This window comes from Hyla sarda, unplaced genomic scaffold (genome assembly GCF_029499605.1).
Source record: "Hyla sarda isolate aHylSar1 unplaced genomic scaffold, aHylSar1.hap1 scaffold_144, whole genome shotgun sequence".
In the NCBI taxonomy this organism is placed as follows: Eukaryota; Metazoa; Chordata; class Amphibia; order Anura; family Hylidae; genus Hyla; species Hyla sarda.
In genome coordinates this window covers 300,692-323,586 of record NW_026608070.1, presented here as the reverse complement: position 1 = coordinate 323,586, position 22,895 = coordinate 300,692, and the positions used below count along the sequence as shown (strand labels likewise).

Sequence of the window (22,895 nt, the reverse complement as noted above, 5' to 3'; positions counted from 1 at the left end):
AGCACCCACCCGCTATCAAGGCAGCTGCCTATCATGTCATGCCCTACCTGCACAGGTGTGCTGGCTACTCAAATGATCCAATTAAGGAGGCCATTTAGTCAGCAGCAGCAGAAGTCCTGTGCCTGGACGCTCCAACAGCGGCCAGACACAAGCAGAAGCAGAAGCAGCAGAAGCAGCAGCAGCACCACCTTTTGTTTTTTGGCTGCAGCAGCAGCAAGGCCCACAGGGCTGGCTAGCTGGCTAGCCAGCAAGCAGGTAGCAATGAAAGTAGGAATCTTTCTTTTTAACCCTGTAAGGGGGTGGTGCACTGTACCCGAAGATACTGCCATATCGGGTCAATGCATAGGGCGACGGAAGCAAGCTTCGAAATCGGCCCCCGTTCTCAAAAATCCATTTAATATATGGTCCCCAGATAGGGGACGTATCAGATATTAAACTGATAAGAACAGATACTACTTTTTTTTTCTTTTATCTAAAGCCGAGGAACGTGCTTTCGATTCACCCAAAGTGCAAGAAAAAGTGCAAACGTGTTACACTAAAAAAACGTGCACAAAGGATGCGGTCTATCGCAAGCCCTTCTCCGATAGGAGAGAGGCCCCCCAACAAACCTTACCCTTCGCCTCCGGACCAAAAGGTACCTGCGAGGTTCCAGGTTCGATGTCCCTTTTCGCCGAAGCTACTAGGGGACCACAAATGCTCCCGGCATCCCCCTTGGCGTTAGCCAAGGTATCTGCCCGCAGAGCCGATAACGGTAGGTACCCTGCCAAAGCAGGAGTACCCGGGGTGTTTGCAGGGAGGTGCGGAACCTAATGGCCACACACACCTCCCCTAGACCGCCAGGAGGGACACCCAGAAGGGCTACCGCATCCTGACAAATCCTGTGAACACACAACACGCAAAAAGTGACACAGTGAGACAAAAAGGAAATAAATAAGTGAATGTGTGCAGATATACTGCCCGGACATCCGGCCGGATCTATAAAAATTTCTCTGATCCTAGCCAGAAGGCCGGGAATCAAGAGGTGAGTGCCACAAGGTGAAGAGATTATGGTGCCCGTGCTTCAACTCAGTGAGTCTATTCTCCCAGTGAGTTTCGGCACCTCGGGGTCACCACTCCCCGAGGCACAAAAGTACCTCGGCTCTAGACCCTCTCAGCCTCATGGCGAGACCCGGAGGGAACAGGTCACATCGGGGCAGCCGTCGAGCTGATTCCTCAGAACCAGCCCCGGAAAGCCCTGGTACACCTGCATCCTCCATGCAGCACCCATCCCCACCAGCATGAAAACTGATAAGAACAGATACTACACTTGATCTTAGCCAAAAGGCCGAGAAGCGATAACCGTGAAAGGGGCGGGCCCAACAAGGTGCCCTTCATGGGCACTATCACTGCTTGCTGTCAGGGAGGCTGCCAGACAATTTTCCATGCACACTCTGGGCTGGGGGGCAGTCAACCACCAGTACACACAGCAGAACCTAAACCCATACCATTATTGCTAAGCAGCAAGACAGGGGCCCATTGCACTCCCACGGGGCCTTTTTAAATGCAATCCATAACCCGGATTTGCCAGGAACCCTTCTTACTCCTCCTACTTGCATGTGACACTGGGCTTAGGATCTGCATAGGAAACACACACACAAGCACACACCTACCTTTGTTGCCTGCAGATGCCTCCTTGGCTGTCCCCAAACGGTATCAAACCAACACCCACGGAAAGCTGTAAGCATAGAGGACATGCCTGCACCCCATTGGACTTACCTGTGTGGGTTAAACCCGGGTTATTTGACAACCTATGGCGGTGATGGTTCTGCTCAGGCAGAGCAGTGCTGATGCTCCTCATAAAGCTGTCGCTGCTGTGAAGGTTCTAGGTGACATCACAAATCCCTATGGTTACATACACAACAAAGCTGGGTTGTTGTTGTTTACACTCTGCAAGGCCTGTGGAAGTGAGTGACATCATAGCACTGTAGTTCTGAGGGTTCTAGATGGATGCAACAATCTCCTGTTGCTTCTATGAAGGCCATAATAGACGACATCACCAAACAGCTCCATAGTCACATACACAGCAAAGGAGAGATGTTGTTTACACCTAGTGATGTCAGTGGTATTGAGTGACATCACAGCACAGTGCTAAGGCTCCTGGGCCTGGACACAGCAGCGGCTGCAATATCTCAACGGAGAATACGTTTATATATATGTGTGTGTGTGCGCGTATATATATATATATATATATATATATATATATATATATATATTTCTCCGCCGAAATCACTTTTAAACCCATTTCCACCTTTTTTTCCCTTCTCTTCCTCTTACTTTTTTTTCACGTTTTTTTACGTTTTTCTCCTTTTCGCCTCTTTTCTGGGCGTATTATTCTTCTTTTTCTTCTTTTTTTTCGTCTAATGCATACCCCATCAGTGCAGCAATGCTTATTCAATACCGCCAGCAGATGGAGACACTGGGGGATAATTTTCTAAGGATTTATACTGATTTTTCCTGTCTGAATTTGTCGCACAGAAAGTTGCAGGCCAAATATGTGTGACATTTCTGCGACTTTAGCTTCTAGAGCATTTTTACAACATTATACATAGGTGCTGAATACATAAAAAGCGACTGTTCAGCGACAGACAAGTCGCATCGGCTGAAAGTAGGCCAGAATGTCAGTCCATGTTGGAGCAGGTTTAGATACAGTCTAAAGTATAGATCTCAAAGTCTGTGCACAGAATTTAGCAAGGGCCTCGCACCTTCTGATGCATCAGGTAGGTGCACAATAGCATAGCCTAACCCTCTGTACTTTGGTCTATATTGATGCGGGACATAGACAGCCAGCTGATGACCAATCCATTAGTGCAATGGATGGCTGGAAGCATTTGTCTTTGCCTTTGCAATACCACAGAAGCAATGCATGGTCAATGTACAGCAATGACACACCTGTGTGAACAGCCAGGAGACCCCCCCCCCCCCCATGTTATGTTACATAGTTACATAGTTAGTACGGTCGAAAAAAGACATATGTCCATCAAGTTCAACCAGGGAATTAAGGGGTAGGGGTGTGGCGCGATATTGGGGAAGGGATGAGATTTTATATTTCTTCATAAGCATTAATCTTATTTTGTCAATTAGGAACATTCAGCACCCACCCGCTATCAAGGCAGCTGCCTATCATGTCATGCCCTACCTGCACAGGTGTGCTGGCTACTCAAATGATCCAATTAAGGAGGCCATTTAGTCAGCAGCAGCAGAAGTCCTGTGCCTGGACGCTCCAACAGCGGCCAGACACAAGCAGAAGCAGAAGCAGCAGAAGCAGCAGCAGCACCACCTTTTGTTTTTTGGCTGCAGCAGCAGCAAGGCCCACAGGGCTGGCTAGCTGGCTAGCCAGCAAGCAGGTAGCAATGAAAGTAGGAATCTTTCTTTTTAACCCTGTAAGGGGGTGGTGCACTGTACCCGAAGATACTGCCATATCGGATCAATGCATAGGGCGACGGAAGCAAGCTTCGAAATCGGCCCCCGTTCTCAAAAATCCATTTAATATATGGTCCCCAGATAGGGGACGTATCAGATATTAAACTGATAAGAACAGATACTACACTTGATCTTAGCCAAAAGGCCGAGAAGCGATAACCGTGAAAGGGGCGGGCCCAACAAGGTGCCCTTCATGGGCACTATCACTGCTTGCTGTCAGGGAGGCTGCCAGACAATTTTCCATGCACACTCTGGGCTGGGGGGCAGTCAACCACCAGTACACACAGCAGAACCTAAACCCATACCATTATTGCTAAGCAGCAAGACAGGGGCCCATTGCACTCCCACGGGGCCTTTTTAAATGCAATCCATAACCCGGATTTGCCAGGAACCCTTCTTACTCCTCCTACTTGCATGTGACACTGGGCTTAGGATCTGCATAGGAAACACACACACAAGCACACACCTACCTTTGTTGCCTGCAGATGCCTCCTTGGCTGTCCCCAAACGGTATCAAACCAACACCCACGGGAAGCTGTAAGCATAGAGGACATGCCTGCACCCCATTGGACTTACCTGTGTGGGTTAAACCCGGGTTATTTGACAACCTATGGCGGTGATGGTTCTGCTCAGGCAGAGCAGTGCTGATGCTCCTCATAAAGCTGTCGCTGCTGTGAAGGTTCTAGGTGACATCACAAATCCCTATGGTTACATACACAACAAAGCTGGGTTGTTGTTGTTTACACTCTGCAAGGCCTGTGGAAGTGAGTGACATCATAGCACTGTAGTTCTGAGGGTTCTAGATGGATGCAACAATCTCCTGTTGCTTCTATGAAGGCCATAATAGACGACATCACCAAACAGCTCCATAGTCACATACACAGCAAAGGAGAGATGTTGTTTACACCTAGTGATGTCAGTGGTATTGAGTGACATCACAGCACAGTGCTAAGGCTCCTGGGCCTGGACACAGCAGCGGCTGCAATATCTCAACGGAGAATACGTTTATATATGTGTGTGTGTGCGCGTATATATATATATATATATATATATATATATATATATATATATATATTTCTCCGCCGAAATCACTTTTAAACCCATTTCCACCTTTTTTTCCCTTCTCTTCCTCTTACTTTTTTTTCACGTTTTTTTACGTTTTTCTCCTTTTCGCCTCTTTTCTGGGCGTATTATTCTTCTTTTTCTTCTTTTTTTCGTCTAATGCATACCCCATCAGTGCAGCAATGCTTATTCAATACCGCCAGCAGATGGAGACACTGGGGGATAATTTTCTAAGGATTTATACTGATTTTTCCTGTCTGAATTTGTCGCACAGAAAGTTGCAGGCCAAATATGTGTGACATTTCTGCGACTTTAGCTTCTAGAGCATTTTTACAACATTATACATAGGTGCTGAATACATAAAAAGCGACTGTTCAGCGACAGACAAGTCGCATCGGCTGAAAGTAGGCCAGAATGTCAGTCCATGTTGGAGCAGGTTTAGATACAGTCTAAAGTATAGATCTCAAAGTCTGTGCACAGAATTTAGCAAGGGCCTCGCACCTTCTGATGCATCAGGTAGGTGCACAATAGCATAGCCTAACCCTCTGTACTTTGGTCTATATTGATGCGGGACATAGACAGCCAGCTGATGACCAATCCATTAGTGCAATGGATGGCTGGAAGCATTTGTCTTTGCCTTTGCAATACCACAGAAGCAATGCATGGTCAATGTACAGCAATGACACACCTGTGTGAACAGCCAGGAGACCCCCCCCCCCCCCCCCCATGTTATGTTACATAGTTACATAGTTAGTACGGTCGAAAAAAGACATATGTCCATCAAGTTCAACCAGGGAATTAAGGGGTAGGGGTGTGGCGCGATATTGGGGAAGGGATGAGATTTTATATTTCTTCATAAGCATTAATCTTATTTTGTCAATTAGGAACATTCAGCACCCACCCGCTATCAAGGCAGCTGCCTATCATGTCATGCCCTACCTGCACAGGTGTGCTGGCTACTCAAATGATCCAATTAAGGAGGCCATTTAGTCAGCAGCAGCAGAAGTCCTGTGCCTGGACGCTCCAACAGCGGCCAGACACAAGCAGAAGCAGAAGCAGCAGAAGCAGCAGCAGCACCACCTTTTGTTTTTTGGCTGCAGCAGCAGCAAGGCCCACAGGGCTGGCTAGCTGGCTAGCCAGCAAGCAGGTAGCAATGAAAGTAGGAATCTTTCTTTTTAACCCTGTAAGGGGGTGGTGCACTGTACCCGAAGATACTGCCATATCGGGTCAATGCATAGGGCGACGGAAGCAAGCTTCGAAATCGGCCCCCGTTCTCAAAAATCCATTTAATATATGGTCCCCAGATAGGGGACGTATCAGATATTAAACTGATAAGAACAGATTTTTTTTTTTTTTTTTTTTTTTTATCTAAAGCCGAGGAACGTGCTTTCGATTCACCCAAAGTGCAAGAAAAAGTGCAAACGTGTTACACTAAAAAAACGTGCACAAAGGATGCGGTCTATCGCAAGCCCTTCTCCGATAGGAGAGAGGCCCCCCAACAAACCTTACCCTTCGCCTCCGGACCAAAAGGTACCTGCGAGGTTCCAGGTTCGATGTCCCTTTTCGCCGAAGCTACTAGGGGACCACAAATGCTCCCGGCATCCCCCTTGGCGTTAGCCAAGGTATCTGCCCGCAGAGCCGATTACGGTAGGTACCCTGCCAAAGCAGGAGTACCCGGGGTGTTTGCAGGGAGGTGCGGAACCTAATGGCCACACACACCTCCCCTAGACCGCCAGGAGGGACACCCAGAAGGGCTACCGCATCCTGACCAATCCTGTGAACACACAACACGCAAAAAGTGACACAGTGAGACAAAAAAGAAATAAATAAGTGAATGTGTGCAGATATACTGCCCGGACATCCGGCCGGATCTATAAAAATTTCTCTGATCCTAGCCAGAAGGCCGGGAATCAAGAGGTGAGTGCCACAAGGTGAAGAGATTATGGTGCCCGTGCTTCAACTCAGTGAGTCTATCCTCCCAGTGAGTTTCGGCACCTCGGGGTCACCACTCCCCGAGGCACAAAAGTACCTCGGCTCTAGACCCTCTCAGCCTCATGGCGAGACCCGGAGGGAACAGGTCACATCGGGGCAGCCGTCGAGCTGATTCCTCAGAACCAGCCCCGGAAAGCCCTGGTACACCTGCATCCTCCATGCAGCACCCATCCCCACCAGCCCCATACCGGCGTTACTATCCACCGGCATGAAAAACTGATAAGAACAGATACTACACTTGATCTTAGCCAAAAGGCCGAGAAGCGATAACCGTGAAAGGGGCGGGCCCAACAAGGTGCCCTTCATGGGCACTATCACTGCTTGCTGTCAGGGAGGCTGCCAGACAATTTTCCATGCACACTCTGGGCTGGGGGGCAGTCAACCACCAGTACACACAGCAGAACCTAAAGCCATACCATTATTGCTAAGCAGCAAGACAGGGGCCCATTGCACTCCCACGGGGCCTTTTTAAATGCAATCCATAACCCGGATTTGCCAGGAACCCTTCTTACTCCTCCTACTTGCATGTGACACTGGGCTTAGGATCTGCATAGGAAACACACACACAAGCACACACCTACCTTTGTTGCCTGCAGATGCCTCCTTGGCTGTCCCCAAACGGTATCAAACCAACACCCACGGGAAGCTGTAAGCATAGAGGACATGCCTGCACCCCATTGGACTTACCTGTGTGGGTTAAACCCGGGTTATTTGACAACCTATGGCGGTGATGGTTCTGCTCAGGCAGAGCAGTGCTGATGCTCCTCATAAAGCTGTCGCTGCTGTGAAGGTTCTAGGTGACATCACAAATCCCTATGGTTACATACACAACAAAGCTGGGTTGTTGTTGTTTACACTCTGCAAGGCCTGTGGAAGTGAGTGACATCATAGCACTGTAGTTCTGAGGGTTCTAGATGGATGCAACAATCTCCTGTTGCTTCTATGAAGGCCATAATAGACGACATCACCAAACAGCTCCATAGTCACATACACAGCAAAGGAGAGATGTTGTTTACACCTAGTGATGTCAGTGGTATTGAGTGACATCACAGCACAGTGCTAAGGCTCCTGGGCCTGGACACAGCAGCGGCTGCAATATCTCAACGGAGAATACGTTTATATATATGTGTGTGTGTGCGCGTATATATATATATATATATATATATATATATATATATATTTCTCCGCCGAAATCACTTTTAAACCCATTTCCACCTTTTTTTCCCTTCTCTTCCTCTTACTTTTTTTTCACGTTTTTTTACGTTTTTCTCCTTTTCGCCTCTTTTCTGGGCGTATTATTCTTCTTTTTCTTCTTTTTTTTTCGTCTAATGCATACCCCATCAGTGCAGCAATGCTTATTCAATACCGCCAGCAGATGGAGACACTGGGGGATAATTTTCTAAGGATTTATACTGATTTTTCCTGTCTGAATTTGTCGCACAGAAAGTTGCAGGCCAAATATGTGTGACATTTCTGCGACTTTAGCTTCTAGAGCATTTTTACAACATTATACATAGGTGCTGAATACATAAAAAGCGACTGTTCAGCGACAGACAAGTCGCATCGGCTGAAAGTAGGCCAGAATGTCAGTCCATGTTGGAGCAGGTTTAGATACAGTCTAAAGTATAGATCTCAAAGTCTGTGCACAGAATTTAGCAAGGGCCTCGCACCTTCTGATGCATCAGGTAGGTGCACAATAGCATAGCCTAACCCTCTGTACTTTGGTCTATATTGATGCGGGACATAGACAGCCAGCTGATGACCAATCCATTAGTGCAATGGATGGCTGGAAGCATTTGTCTTTGCCTTTGCAATACCACAGAAGCAATGCATGGTCAATGTACAGCAATGACACACCTGTGTGAACAGCCAGGAGACCCCCCCCCCCCATGTTATGTTACATAGTTACATAGTTAGTACGGTCGAAAAAAGACATATGTCCATCAAGTTCAACCAGGGAATTAAGGGGTAGGGGTGTGGCGCGATATTGGGGAAGGGATGAGATTTTATATTTCTTCATAAGCATTAATCTTATTTTGTCAATTAGGAACATTCAGCACCCACCCGCTATCAAGGCAGCTGCCTATCATGTCATGCCCTACCTGCACAGGTGTGCTGGCTACTCAAATGATCCAATTAAGGAGGCCATTTAGTCAGCAGCAGCAGAAGTCCTGTGCCTGGACGCTCCAACAGCGGCCAGACACAAGCAGAAGCAGAAGCAGCAGAAGCAGCAGCAGCACCACCTTTTGTTTTTTGGCTGCAGCAGCAGCAAGGCCCACAGGGCTGGCTAGCTGGCTAGCCAGCAAGCAGGTAGCAATGAAAGTAGGAATCTTTCTTTTTAACCCTGTAAGGGGGTGGTGCACTGTACCCGAAGATACTGCCATATCGGATCAATGCATAGGGCGACGGAAGCAAGCTTCGAAATCGGCCCCCGTTCTCAAAAATCCATTTAATATATGGTCCCCAGATAGGGGACGTATCAGATATTAAACTGATAAGAACAGATACTACACTTGATCTTAGCCAAAAGGCCGAGAAGCGATAACCGTGAAAGGGGCGGGCCCAACAAGGTGCCCTTCATGGGCACTATCACTGCTTGCTGTCAGGGAGGCTGCCAGACAATTTTCCATGCACACTCTGGGCTGGGGGGCAGTCAACCACCAGTACACACAGCAGAACCTAAACCCATACCATTATTGCTAAGCAGCAAGACAGGGGCCCATTGCACTCCCACGGGGCCTTTTTAAATGCAATCCATAACCCGGATTTGCCAGGAACCCTTCTTACTCCTCCTACTTGCATGTGACACTGGGCTTAGGATCTGCATAGGAAACACACACACAAGCACACACCTACCTTTGTTGCCTGCAGATGCCTCCTTGGCTGTCCCCAAACGGTATCAAACCAACACCCACGGGAAGCTGTAAGCATAGAGGACATGCCTGCACCCCATTGGACTTACCTGTGTGGGTTAAACCCGGGTTATTTGACAACCTATGGCGGTGATGGTTCTGCTCAGGCAGAGCAGTGCTGATGCTCCTCATAAAGCTGTCGCTGCTGTGAAGGTTCTAGGTGACATCACAAATCCCTATGGTTACATACACAACAAAGCTGGGTTGTTGTTGTTTACACTCTGCAAGGCCTGTGGAAGTGAGTGACATCATAGCACTGTAGTTCTGAGGGTTCTAGATGGATGCAACAATCTCCTGTTGCTTCTATGAAGGCCATAATAGACGACATCACCAAACAGCTCCATAGTCACATACACAGCAAAGGAGAGATGTTGTTTACACCTAGTGATGTCAGTGGTATTGAGTGACATCACAGCACAGTGCTAAGGCTCCTGGGCCTGGACACAGCAGCGGCTGCAATATCTCAACGGAGAATACGTTTATATGTGTGTGTGTGTGCGCGTATATATATATATATATATATATATATATATATATATATATATATATATATATATATATTTCTCCGCCGAAATCACTTTTAAACCCATTTCCACCTTTTTTTCCCTTCTCTTCCTCTTACTTTTTTTTCACGTTTTTTTACGTTTTTCTCCTTTTCGCCTCTTTTCTGGGCGTATTATTCTTCTTTTTCTTCTTTTTTTCGTCTAATGCATACCCCATCAGTGCAGCAATGCTTATTCAATACCGCCAGCAGATGGAGACACTGGGGGATAATTTTCTAAGGATTTATACTGATTTTTCCTGTCTGAATTTGTCGCACAGAAAGTTGCAGGCCAAATATGTGTGACATTTCTGCGACTTTAGCTTCTAGAGCATTTTTACAACATTATACATAGGTGCTGAATACATAAAAAGCGACTGTTCAGCGACAGACAAGTCGCATCGGCTGAAAGTAGGCCAGAATGTCAGTCCATGTTGGAGCAGGTTTAGATACAGTCTAAAGTATAGATCTCAAAGTCTGTGCACAGAATTTAGCAAGGGCCTCGCACCTTCTGATGCATCAGGTAGGTGCACAATAGCATAGCCTAACCCTCTGTACTTTGGTCTATATTGATGCGGGACATAGACAGCCAGCTGATGACCAATCCATTAGTGCAATGGATGGCTGGAAGCATTTGTCTTTGCCTTTGCAATACCACAGAAGCAATGCATGGTCAATGTACAGCAATGACACACCTGTGTGAACAGCCAGGAGACCCCCCCCCCCCATGTTATGTTACATAGTTACATAGTTAGTACGGTCGAAAAAAGACATATGTCCATCAAGTTCAACCAGGGAATTAAGGGGTAGGGGTGTGGCGCGATATTGGGGAAGGGATGAGATTTTATATTTCTTCATAAGCATTAATCTTATTTTGTCAATTAGGAACATTCAGCACCCACCCGCTATCAAGGCAGCTGCCTATCATGTCATGCCCTACCTGCACAGGTGTGCTGGCTACTCAAATGATCCAATTAAGGAGGCCATTTAGTCAGCAGCAGCAGAAGTCCTGTGCCTGGACGCTCCAACAGCGGCCAGACACAAGCAGAAGCAGAAGCAGCAGAAGCAGCAGCAGCACCACCTTTTGTTTTTTGGCTGCAGCAGCAGCAAGGCCCACAGGGCTGGCTAGCTGGCTAGCCAGCAAGCAGGTAGCAATGAAAGTAGGAATCTTTCTTTTTAACCCTGTAAGGGGGTGGTGCACTGTACCCGAAGATACTGCCATATCGGGTCAATGCATAGGGCGACGGAAGCAAGCTTCGAAATCGGCCCCCGTTCTCAAAAATCCATTTAATATATGGTCCCCAGATAGGGGACGTATCAGATATTAAACTGATAAGAACAGATACTACACTTGATCTTAGCCAAAAGGCCGAGAAGCGATAACCGTGAAAGGGGCGGGCCCAACAAGGTGCCCTTCATGGGCACTATCACTGCTTGCTGTCAGGGAGGCTGCCAGACAATTTTCCATGCACACTCTGGGCTGGGGGGCAGTCAACCACCAGTACACACAGCAGAACCTAAACCCATACCATTATTGCTAAGCAGCAAGACAGGGGCCCATTGCACTCCCACGGGGCCTTTTTAAATGCAATCCATAACCCGGATTTGCCAGGAACCCTTCTTACTCCTCCTACTTGCATGTGACACTGGGCTTAGGATCTGCATAGGAAACACACACACAAGCACACACCTACCTTTGTTGCCTGCAGATGCCTCCTTGGCTGTCCCCAAACGGTATCAAACCAACACCCACGGGAAGCTGTAAGCATAGAGGACATGCCTGCACCCCATTGGACTTACCTGTGTGGGTTAAACCCGGGTTATTTGACAACCTATGGCGGTGATGGTTCTGCTCAGGCAGAGCAGTGCTGATGCTCCTCATAAAGCTGTCGCTGCTGTGAAGGTTCTAGGTGACATCACAAATCCCTATGGTTACATACACAACAAAGCTGGGTTGTTGTTCTTTACACTCTGCAAGGCCTGTGGAAGTGAGTGACATCATAGCACTGTAGTTCTGAGGGTTCTAGATGGATGCAACAATCTCCTGTTGCTTCTATGAAGGCCATAATAGACGACATCACCAAACAGCTCCATAGTCACATACACAGCAAAGGAGAGATGTTGTTTACACCTAGTGATGTCAGTGGTATTGAGTGACATCACAGCACAGTGCTAAGGCTCCTGGGCCTGGACACAGCAGCGGCTGCAATATCTCAACGGAGAATACGTTTATATATATGTGTGTGTGTGCGCGTATATCTATATATATATATATATATATATATATATATATATATATATATATATATATATATTTCTCCGCCGAAATCACTTTTAAACCCATTTCCACCTTTTTTTCCCTTCTCTTCCTCTTACTTTTTTTTCACGTTTTTTTACGTTTTTCTCCTTTTCGCCTCTTTTCTGGGCGTATTATTCTTCTTTTTCTTCTTTTTTTTCGTCTAATGCATACCCCATCAGTGCAGCAATGCTTATTCAATACCGCCAGCAGATGGAGACACTGGGGGATAATTTTCTAAGGATTTATACTGATTTTTCCTGTCTGAATTTGTCGCACAGAAAGTTGCAGGCCAAATATGTGTGACATTTCTGCGACTTTAGCTTCTAGAGCATTTTTACAACATTATACATAGGTGCTGAATACATAAAAAGCGACTGTTCAGCGACAGACAAGTCGCATCGGCTGAAAGTAGGCCAGAATGTCAGTCCATGTTGGAGCAGGTTTAGATACAGTCTAAAGTATAGATCTCAAAGTCTGTGCACAGAATTTAGCAAGGGCCTCGCACCTTCTGATGCATCAGGTAGGTGCACAATAGCATAGCCTAACCCTCTGTACTTTGGTCTATATTGATGCGGGACATAGACAGCCAGCTGATGACCAATCCATTAGTGCAATGGATGGCTGGAAGCATTTGTCTTTGCCTTTGCAATACCACAGAAGCAATGCATGGTCAATGTACAGCAATGACACACCTGTGTGAACAGCCAGGAGACCCCCCCCCCCATGTTATGTTACATAGTTACATAGTTAGTACGGTCGAAAAAAGACATATGTCCATCAAGTTCAACCAGGGAATTAAGGGGTAGGGGTGTGGCGCGATATTGGGGAAGGGATGAGATTTTATATTTCTTCATAAGCATTAATCTTATTTTGTCAATTAGGAACATTCAGCACCCACCCGCTATCAAGGCAGCTGCCTATCATGTCATGCCCTACCTGCACAGGTGTGCTGGCTACTCAAATGATCCAATTAAGGAGGCAATTTAGTCAGCAGCAGCAGAAGTCCTGTGCCTGGACGCTCCAACAGCGGCCAGACACAAGCAGAAGCAGAAGCAGCAGAAGCAGCAGCAGCACCACCTTTTGTTTTTTGGCTGCAGCAGCAGCAAGGCCCACAGGGCTGGCTAGCTGGCTAGCCAGCAAGCAGGTAGCAATGAAAGTAGGAATCTTTCTTTTTAACCCTGTAAGGGGGTGGTGCACTGTACCCGAAGATACTGCCATATCGGGTCAATGCATAGGGCGACGGAAGCAAGCTTCGAAATCGGCCCCCGTTCTCAAAAATCCATTTAATATATGGTCCCCAGATAGGGGACGTATCAGATATTAAACTGATAAGAACAGATACTACACTTGATCTTAGCCAAAAGGCCGAGAAGCGATAACCGTGAAAGGGGCGGGCCCAACAAGGTGCCCTTCATGGGCACTATCACTGCTTGCTGTCAGGGAGGCTGCCAGACAATTTTCCATGCACACTCTGGGCTGGGGGGCAGTCAACCACCAGTACACACAGCAGAACCTATACCCATACCATTATTGCTAAGCAGCAAGACAGGGGCCCATTGCACTCCCACGGGGCCTTTTTAAATGCAATCCATAACCCGGATTTGCCAGGAACCCTTCTTACTCCTCCTACTTGCATGTGACACTGGGCTTAGGATCTGCATAGGAAACACACACACAAGCACACACCTACCTTTGTTGCCTGCAGATGCCTCCTTGGCTGTCCCCAAACGGTATCAAACCAACACCCACGGGAAGCTGTAAGCATAGAGGACATGCCTGCACCCCATTGGACTTACCTGTGTGGGTTAAACCCGGGTTATTTGACAACCTATGGCGGTGATGGTTCTGCTCAGGCAGAGCAGTGCTGATGCTCCTCATAAAGCTGTCGCTGCTGTGAAGGTTCTAGGTGACATCACAAATCCCTATGGTTACATACACAACAAAGCTGGGTTGTTGTTGTTTACACTCTGCAAGGCCTGTGGAAGTGAGTGACATCATAGCACTGTAGTTCTGAGGGTTCTAGATGGATGCAACAATCTCCTGTTGCTTCTATGAAGGCCATAATAGACGACATCACCAAACAGCTCCATAGTCACATACACAGCAAAGGAGAGATGTTGTTTACACCTAGTGATGTCAGTGGTATTGAGTGACATCACAGCACAGTGCTAAGGCTCCTGGGCCTGGACACAGCAGCGGCTGCAATATCTCAACGGAGAATACGTTTATATATGTGTGTGTGTGCGCGTATATATATATATATATATATATATATATATATATATATATATATATTTCTCCGCCGAAATCACTTTTAAACCCATTTCCACCTTTTTTTCCCTTCTCTTCCTCTTACTTTTTTTTCACGTTTTTTTACGTTTTTCTCCTTTTCGCCTCTTTTCTGGGCGTATTATTCTTCTTTTTCTTCTTTTTTTCGTCTAATGCATACCCCATCAGTGCAGCAATGCTTATTCAATATCGCCAGCAGATGGAGACACTGGGGGATAATTTTCTAAGGATTTATACTGATTTTTCCTGTCTGAATTTGTCGCACAGAAAGTTGCAGGCCAAATATGTGTGACATTTCTGCGACTTTAGCTTCTAGAGCATTTTTACAACATTATACATAGGTGCTGAATACATAAAAAGCGACTGTTCAGCGACAGACAAGTCGCATCGGCTGAAAGTAGGCCAGAATGTCAGTCCATGTTGGAGCAGGTTTAGATACAGTCTAAAGTATAGATCTCAAAGTCTGTGCACAGAATTTAGCAAGGGCCTCGCACCTTCTGATGCATCAGGTAGGTGCACAATAGCATAGCCTAACCCTCTGTACTTTGGTCTATATTGATGCGGGACATAGACAGCCAGCTGATGACCAATCCATTAGTGCAATGGATGGCTGGAAGCATTTGTCTTTGCCTTTGCAATACCACAGAAGCAATGCATGGTCAATGTACAGCAATGACACACCTGTGTGAACAGCCAGGAGACCCCCCCCCCCCATGTTATGTTACATAGTTACATAGTTAGTACGGTCGAAAAAAGACATATGTCCATCAAGTTCAACCAGGGAATTAAGGGGTAGGGGTGTGGCGCGATATTGGGGAAGGGATGAGATTTTATATTTCTTCATAAGCATTAATCTTATTTTGTCAATTAGGAACATTCAGCACCCACCCGCTATCAAGGCAGCTGCCTATCATGTCATGCCCTACCTGCACAGGTGTGCTGGCTACTCAAATGATCCAATTAAGGAGGCCATTTAGTCAGCAGCAGCAGAAGTCCTGTGCCTGGACGCTCCAACAGCGGCCAGACACAAGCAGAAGCAGAAGCAGCAGAAGCAGCAGCAGCACCACCTTTTGTTTTTTGGCTGCAGCAGCAGCAAGGCCCACAGGGCTGGCTAGCTGGCTAGCCAGCAAGCAGGTAGCAATGAAAGTAGGAATCTTTCTTTTTAACCCTGTAAGGGGGTGGTGCACTGTACCCGAAGATACTGCCATATCGGGTCAATGCATAGGGCGACGGAAGCAAGCTTCGAAATCGGCCCCCGTTCTCAAAAATCCATTTAATATATGGTCCCCAGATAGGGGACGTATCAGATATTAAACTGATAAGAACAGATACTACACTTGATCTTAGCCAAAAGGCCGAGAAGCGATAACCGTGAAAGGGGCGGGCCCAACAAGGTGCCCTTCATGGGCACTATCACTGCTTGCTGTCAGGGAGGCTGCCAGACAATTTTCCATGCACACTCTGGGCTGGGGGGCAGTCAACCACCAGTACACACAGCAGAACCTAAACCCATACCATTATTGCTAAGCAGCAAGACAGGGGCCCATTGCACTCCCACGGGGCCTTTTTAAATGCAATCCATAACCCGGATTTGCCAGGAACCCTTCTTACTCCTCCTACTTGCATGTGACACTGGGCTTAGGATCTGCATAGGAAACACACACACAAGCACACACCTACCTTTGTTGCCTGCAGATGCCTCCTTGGCTGTCCCCAAACGGTATCAAACCAACACCCACGGGAAGCTGTAAGCATAGAGGACATGCCTGCACCCCATTGGACTTACCTGTGTGGGTTAAACCCGGGTTATTTGACAACCTATGGCGGTGATGGTTCTGCTCAGGCAGAGCAGTGCTGATGCTCCTCATAAAGCTGTCGCTGCTGTGAAGGTTCTAGGTGACATCACAAATCCCTATGGTTACATACACAACAAAGCTGGGTTGTTGTTGTTTACACTCTGCAAGGCCTGTGGAAGTGAGTGACATCATAGCACTGTAGTTCTGAGGGTTCTAGATGGATGCAACAATCTCCTGTTGCTTCTATGAAGGCCATAATAGACGACATCACCAAACAGCTCCATAGTCACATACACAGCAAAGGAGAGATGTTGTTTACACCTAGTGATGTCAGTGGGATTGAGTGACATCACAGCACAGTGCTAAGGCTCCTGGGCCTGGACACAGCAGCGGCTGCAATATCTCAACGGAGAATACGTTTATATATATGTGTGTGTGTGCGCGTATATCTATATATATATATATATATATATATATATATATATATATATATATATTTCTCCGCCGAAATCACTTTTAAACCCATTTCCACCTTTTTTTCCCTTCTCTTCCTCTTACTTTTTTTTCACGTTTTTTTACGTTTTTCTCCTTTTCGCCTCTTTTCTGGGCGTATTATTCTTCTTTTTCTTCTTTTTTTTCGTCTAATGCATACCCCATCAGTGCAGCAATGCTTATTCAATACCGCCAGCAGATGGAGACACTGGGGGATAATTTTCTAAGGATTTATACTGATTTTTCCTGTCTGAATTTGTCGCACAGAAAGTTGCAGGCCAAATATGTGTGACATTTCTGCGACTTTAGCTTCTAGAGCATTTTTACAACATTATACATAGGTGCTGAATACATAAAAAGCGACTGTTCAGCGACAGACAAGTCGCATCGGCTGAAAGTAGGCCAGAATGTCAGTCCATGTTGGAGCAGGTTTAGATACAGTCTAAAGTATAGATCTCAAAGTCTGTGCACAGAATTTAGCAAGGGCCTCGCACCTTCTGATGCATCAGGTAGGTGCACAATAGCATAGCCTAACCCTCTGTACTTTGGTCTATATTGATGCGGGACATAGACAGCCAGCTGATGACCAATCCATTAGTGCAATGGATGGCTGGAAGCATTTGTCTTTGCCTTTGCAATACCACAGAAGCAATGCATGGTCAATGTACAGCAATGACACACCTGTGTGAACAGCCAGGAGACCCCCCCCCCCCATGTTATGTTACATAGTTACATAGTTAGTACGGTCGAAAAAAGACATATGTCCATCAAGTTCAACCAGGGAATTAAGGGGTAGGGGTGTGGCGCGATATTGGGGAAGGGATGAGATTTTATATTTCTTCATAAGCATTAATCTTATTTTGTCAATTAGGAACATTCAGCACCCACCCGCTATCAAGGCAGCTGCCTATCATGTCATGCCCTACCTGCACAGGTGTGCTGGCTACTCAAATGATCCAATTAAGGAGGCCATTTAGTCAGCAGCAGCAGAAGTCCTGTGCCTGGACGCTCCAACAGCGGCCAGACACAAGCAGAAGCAGAAGCAGCAGAAGCAGCAGCAGCACCACCTTTTGTTTTTTGGCTGCAGCAGCAGCAAGGCCCACAGGGCTGGCTAGCTGGCTAGCCAGCAAGCAGGTAGCAATGAAAGTAGGAATCTTTATTTTTAACCCTGTAAGGGGGTGGTGCACTGTACCCGAAGATACTGCCATATCGGGTCAATGCATAGGGCGACGGAAGCAAGCTTCGAAATCGGCCCCCGTTCTCAAAAATCCATTTAATATATGGTCCCCAGATAGGGGACGTATCAGATATTAAACTGATAAGAACAGATACTACACTTGATCTTAGCCAAAAGGCCGAGAAGCGATAACCGTGAAAGGGGCGGGCCCAACAAGGTGCCCTTCATGGGCACTATCACTGCTTGCTGTCAGGGAGGCTGCCAGACAATTTTCCATGCACACTCTGGGCTGGGGGGCAGTCAACCACCAGTACACACAGCAGAACCTAAACCCATACCATTATTGCTAAGCAGCAAGACAGGGGCCCATTGCACTCCCACGGGGCCTTTTTAAATGCAATCCATAACCCGGATTTGCCAGGAACCCTTCTTACTCCTCCTACTTGCATGTGACACTGGGCTTAGGATCTGCATAGGAAACACACACACAAGCACACACCTACCTTTGTTGCCTGCAGATGCCTCCTTGGCTGTCCCCAAACGGTATCAAACCAACACCCACGGGAAGCTGTAAGCATAGAGGACATGCCTGCACCCCATTGGACTTACCTGTGTGGGTTAAACCCGGGTTATTTGACAACCTATGGCGGTGATGGTTCTGCTCAGGCAGAGCAGTGCTGATGCTCCTCATAAAGCTGTCGCTGCTGTGAAGGTTCTAGGTGACATCACAAATCCCTATGGTTACATACACAACAAAGCTGGGTTGTTGTTGTTTACACTCTGCAAGGCCTGTGGAAGTGAGTGACATCATAGCACTGTAGTTCTGAGGGTTCTAGATGGATGCAACAATCTCCTGTTGCTTCTATGAAGGCCATAATAGACGACATCACCAAACAGCTCCATAGTCACATACACAGCAAAGGAGAGATGTTGTTTACACCTAGTGATGTCAGTGGTATTGAGTGACATCACAGCACAGTGCTAAGGCTCCTGGGCCTGGACACAGCAGCGGCTGCAATATCTCAACGGAGAATACGTTTATATATATGTGTGTGTGTGCGCGTATATATATATATATATATATATATATATATATATATATATTTCTCCGCCGAAATCACTTTTAAACCCATTTCCACCTTTTTTTCCCTTCTCTTCCTCTTACTTTTTTTTCACGTTTTTTTACGTTTTTCTCCTTTTCGCCTCTTTTCTGGGCGTATTATTCTTCTTTTTCTTCTTTTTTTTCGTCTAATGCATACCCCATCAGTGCAGCAATGCTTATTCAATACCGCCAGCAGATGGAGACACTGGGGGATAATTTTCTAAGGATTTATACTGATTTTTCCTGTCTGAATTTGTCGCACAGAAAGTTGCAGGCCAAATATGTGTGACATTTCTGCGACTTTAGCTTCTAGAGCATTTTTACAACATTATACATAGGTGCTGAATACATAAAAAGCGACTGTTCAGCGACAGACAAGTCGCATCGGCTGAAAGTAGGCCAGAATGTCAGTCCATGTTGGAGCAGGTTTAGATACAGTCTAAAGTATAGATCTCAAAGTCTGTGCACAGAATTTAGCAAGGGCCTCGCACCTTCTGATGCATCAGGTAGGTGCACAATAGCATAGCCTAACCCTCTGTACTTTGGTCTATATTGATGCGGGACATAGACAGCCAGCTGATGACCAATCCATTAGTGCAATGGATGGCTGGAAGCATTTGTCTTTGCCTTTGCAATACCACAGAAGCAATGCATGGTCAATGTACAGCAATGACACACCTGTGTGAACAGCCAGGAGACCCCCCCCCCCCCCATGTTATGTTACATAGTTACATAGTTAGTACGGTCGAAAAAAGACATATGTCCATCAAGTTCAACCAGGGAATTAAGGGGTAGGGGTGTGGCGCGATATTGGGGAAGGGATGAGATTTTATATTTCTTCATAAGCATTAATCTTATTTTGTCAATTAGGAACATTCAGCACCCACCCGCTATCAAGGCAGCTGCCTATCATGTCATGCCCTACCTGCACAGGTGTGCTGGCTACTCAAATGATCCAATTAAGGAGGCCATTTAGTCAGCAGCAGCAGAAGTCCTGTGCCTGGACGCTCCAACAGCGGCCAGACACAAGCAGAAGCAGAAGCAGCAGAAGCAGCAGCAGCACCACCTTTTGTTTTTTGGCTGCAGCAGCAGCAAGGCCCACAGGGCTGGCTAGCTGGCTAGCCAGCAAGCAGGTAGCAATGAAAGTAGGAATCTTTCTTTTTAACCCTGTAAGGGGGTGGTGCACTGTACCCGAAGATACTGCCATATCGGGTCAATGCATAGGGCGACGGAAGCAAGCTTCGAAATCGGCCCCCGTTCTCAAAAATCCATTTAATATATGGTCCCCAGATAGGGGACGTATCAGATATTAAACTGATAAGAACAGATACTACACTTGATCTTAGCCAAAAGGCCGAGAAGCGATAACCGTGAAAGGGGCGGGCCCAACAAGGTGCCCTTCATGGGCACTATCACTGCTTGCTGTCAGGGAGGCTGCCAGACAATTTTCCATGCACACTCTGGGCTGGGGGGCAGTCAACCACCAGTACACACAGCAGAACCTAAACCCATACCATTATTGCTAAGCAGCAAGACAGGGGCCCATTGCACTCCCACGGGGCCTTTTTAAATGCAATCCATAACCCGGATTTGCCAGGAACCCTTCTTACTCCTCCTACTTGCATGTGACACTGGGCTTAGGATCTGCATAGGAAACACACACACAAGCACACACCTACCTTTGTTGCCTGCAGATGCCTCCTTGGCTGTCCCCAAACGGTATCAAACCAACACCCACGGGAAGCTGTAAGCATAGAGGACATGCCTGCACCCCATTGGACTTACCTGTGTGGGTTAAACCCGGGTTATTTGACAACCTATGGCGGTGATGGTTCTGCTCAGGCAGAGCAGTGCTGATGCTCCTCATAAAGCTGTCGCTGCTGTGAAGGTTCTAGGTGACATCACAAATCCCTATGGTTACATACACAACAAAGCTGGGTTGTTGTTGTTTACACTCTGCAAGGCCTGTGGAAGTGAGTGACATCATAGCACTGTAGTTCTGAGGGTTCTAGATGGATGCAACAATCTCCTGTTGCTTCTATGAAGGCCATAATAGACGACATCACCAAACAGCTCCATAGTCACATACACAGCAAAGGAGAGATGTTGTTTACACCTAGTGATGTCAGTGGTATTGAGTGACATCACAGCACAGTGCTAAGGCTCCTGGGCCTGGACACAGCAGCGGCTGCAATATCTCAACGGAGAATACGTTTATATATATGTGTGTGTGTGCGCGTATATATATATATATATATATATATATATATATATATATATATATATTTCTCCGCCGAAATCACTTTTAAACCCATTTCCACCTTTTTTTCCCTTCTCTTCCTCTTACTTTTTTTTCACGTTTTTTTACGTTTTTCTCCTTTTCGCCTCTTTTCTGGGCGTATTATTCTTCTTTTTCTTCTTTTTTTCGTCTAATGCATACCCCATCAGTGCAGCAATGCTTATTCAATACCGCCAGCAGATGGAGACACTGGGGGATAATTTTCTAAGGATTTATACTGATTTTTCCTGTCTGAATTTGTCGCACAGAAAGTTGCAGGCCAAATATGTGTGACATTTCTGCGACTTTAGCTTCTAGAGCATTTTTACAACATTATACATAGGTGCTGAATACATAAAAAGCGACTGTTCAGCGACAGACAAGTCGCATCGGCTGAAAGTAGGCCAGAATGTCAGTCCATGTTGGAGCAGGTTTAGATACAGTCTAAAGTATAGATCTCAAAGTCTGTGCACAGAATTTAGCAAGGGCCTCGCACCTTCTGATGCATCAGGTAGGTGCACAATAGCATAGCCTAACCCTCTGTACTTTGGTCTATATTGATGCGGGACATAGACAGCCAGCTGATGACCAATCCATTAGTGCAATGGATGGCTGGAAGCATTTGTCTTTGCCTTTGCAATACCACAGAAGCAATGCATGGTCAATGTACAGCAATGACACACCTGTGTGAACAGCCAGGAGACCCCCCCCCCCCCCCATGTTATGTTACATAGTTACATAGTTAGTACGGTCAAAAAAAGACATATGTCCATCAAGTTCAACCAGGGAATTAAGGGGTAGGGGTGTGGCGCGATATTGGGGAAGGGATGAGATTTTATATTTCTTCATAAGCATTAATCTTATTTTGTCAATTAGGAACATTCAGCACCCACCCGCTATCAAGGCAGCTGCCTATCATGTCATGCCCTACCTGCACAGGTGTGCTGGCTACTCAAATGATCCAATTAAGGAGGCCATTTAGTCAGCAGCAGCAGAAGTCCTGTGCCTGGACGCTCCAACAGCGGCCAGACACAAGCAGAAGCAGAAGCAGCAGAAGCAGCAGCAGCACCACCTTTTGTTTTTTGGCTGCAGCAGCAGCAAGGCCCACAGGGCTGGCTAGCTGGCTAGCCAGCAAGCAGGTAGCAATGAAAGTAGGAATCTTTCTTTTTAACCCTGTAAGGGGGTGGTGCACTGTACCCGAAGATACTGCCATATCGGGTCAATGCATAGGGCGACGGAAGCAAGCTTCGAAATCGGCCCCCGTTCTCAAAAATCCATTTAATATATGGTCCCCAGATAGGGGACGTATCAGATATTAAACTGATAAGAACAGATACTACACTTGATCTTAGCCAAAAGGCCGAGAAGCGATAACCGTGAAAGGGGCGGGCCCAACAAGGTGCCCTTCATGGGCACTATCACTGCTTGCTGTCAGGGAGGCTGCCAGACAATTTTCCATGCACACTCTGGGCTGGGGGGCAGTCAACCACCAGTAC

At 46.7% G+C, this 22,895-nt stretch overlaps 11 non-coding genes and 1 pseudogene across 11 annotated transcripts; all 12 read right to left on the bottom strand.

The window, feature by feature from the left end:
- Positions 1-297: 297 nt before the first annotated feature.
- Positions 298-483, bottom strand: LOC130307795 (U2 spliceosomal RNA). Its single transcript, XR_008856954.1, has one exon. It is a non-coding gene; the product is annotated as a U2 spliceosomal RNA (small nuclear RNA).
- Positions 484-1,176: 693 nt separating this feature from the next.
- Positions 1,177-1,336, bottom strand: LOC130307815 (U2 spliceosomal RNA; annotated as a pseudogene).
- A 2,089-nt stretch (positions 1,337-3,425) lies between these two features.
- LOC130307780 (U2 spliceosomal RNA) lies at positions 3,426-3,616 on the bottom strand. Its single transcript, XR_008856939.1, has one exon. It is a non-coding gene; the product is annotated as a U2 spliceosomal RNA (small nuclear RNA).
- A 2,094-nt stretch (positions 3,617-5,710) lies between these two features.
- On the bottom strand, positions 5,711-5,900 carry LOC130307811 (U2 spliceosomal RNA). Its single transcript, XR_008856967.1, has one exon. It is a non-coding gene; the product is annotated as a U2 spliceosomal RNA (small nuclear RNA).
- A 693-nt stretch (positions 5,901-6,593) lies between these two features.
- Positions 6,594-6,781, bottom strand: LOC130307816 (U2 spliceosomal RNA). Its single transcript, XR_008856969.1, has one exon. It is a non-coding gene; the product is annotated as a U2 spliceosomal RNA (small nuclear RNA).
- Positions 6,782-8,865: 2,084 nt separating this feature from the next.
- LOC130307779 (U2 spliceosomal RNA) lies at positions 8,866-9,056 on the bottom strand. The gene has a single exon (XR_008856938.1). It is a non-coding gene; the product is annotated as a U2 spliceosomal RNA (small nuclear RNA).
- Positions 9,057-11,156: 2,100 nt separating this feature from the next.
- On the bottom strand, positions 11,157-11,347 carry LOC130307706 (U2 spliceosomal RNA). Its single transcript, XR_008856866.1, has one exon. It is a non-coding gene; the product is annotated as a U2 spliceosomal RNA (small nuclear RNA).
- A 2,104-nt stretch (positions 11,348-13,451) lies between these two features.
- Positions 13,452-13,642, bottom strand: LOC130307704 (U2 spliceosomal RNA). Its single transcript, XR_008856865.1, has one exon. It is a non-coding gene; the product is annotated as a U2 spliceosomal RNA (small nuclear RNA).
- A 2,088-nt stretch (positions 13,643-15,730) lies between these two features.
- Positions 15,731-15,921, bottom strand: LOC130307703 (U2 spliceosomal RNA). Its single transcript, XR_008856864.1, has one exon. It is a non-coding gene; the product is annotated as a U2 spliceosomal RNA (small nuclear RNA).
- Positions 15,922-18,018: 2,097 nt separating this feature from the next.
- On the bottom strand, positions 18,019-18,209 carry LOC130307702 (U2 spliceosomal RNA). Its single transcript, XR_008856863.1, has one exon. It is a non-coding gene; the product is annotated as a U2 spliceosomal RNA (small nuclear RNA).
- A 2,087-nt stretch (positions 18,210-20,296) lies between these two features.
- On the bottom strand, positions 20,297-20,487 carry LOC130307701 (U2 spliceosomal RNA). Its single transcript, XR_008856862.1, has one exon. It is a non-coding gene; the product is annotated as a U2 spliceosomal RNA (small nuclear RNA).
- Positions 20,488-22,580: 2,093 nt separating this feature from the next.
- LOC130307700 (U2 spliceosomal RNA) lies at positions 22,581-22,771 on the bottom strand. The gene has a single exon (XR_008856861.1). It is a non-coding gene; the product is annotated as a U2 spliceosomal RNA (small nuclear RNA).
- Positions 22,772-22,895: the final 124 nt, after the last annotated feature.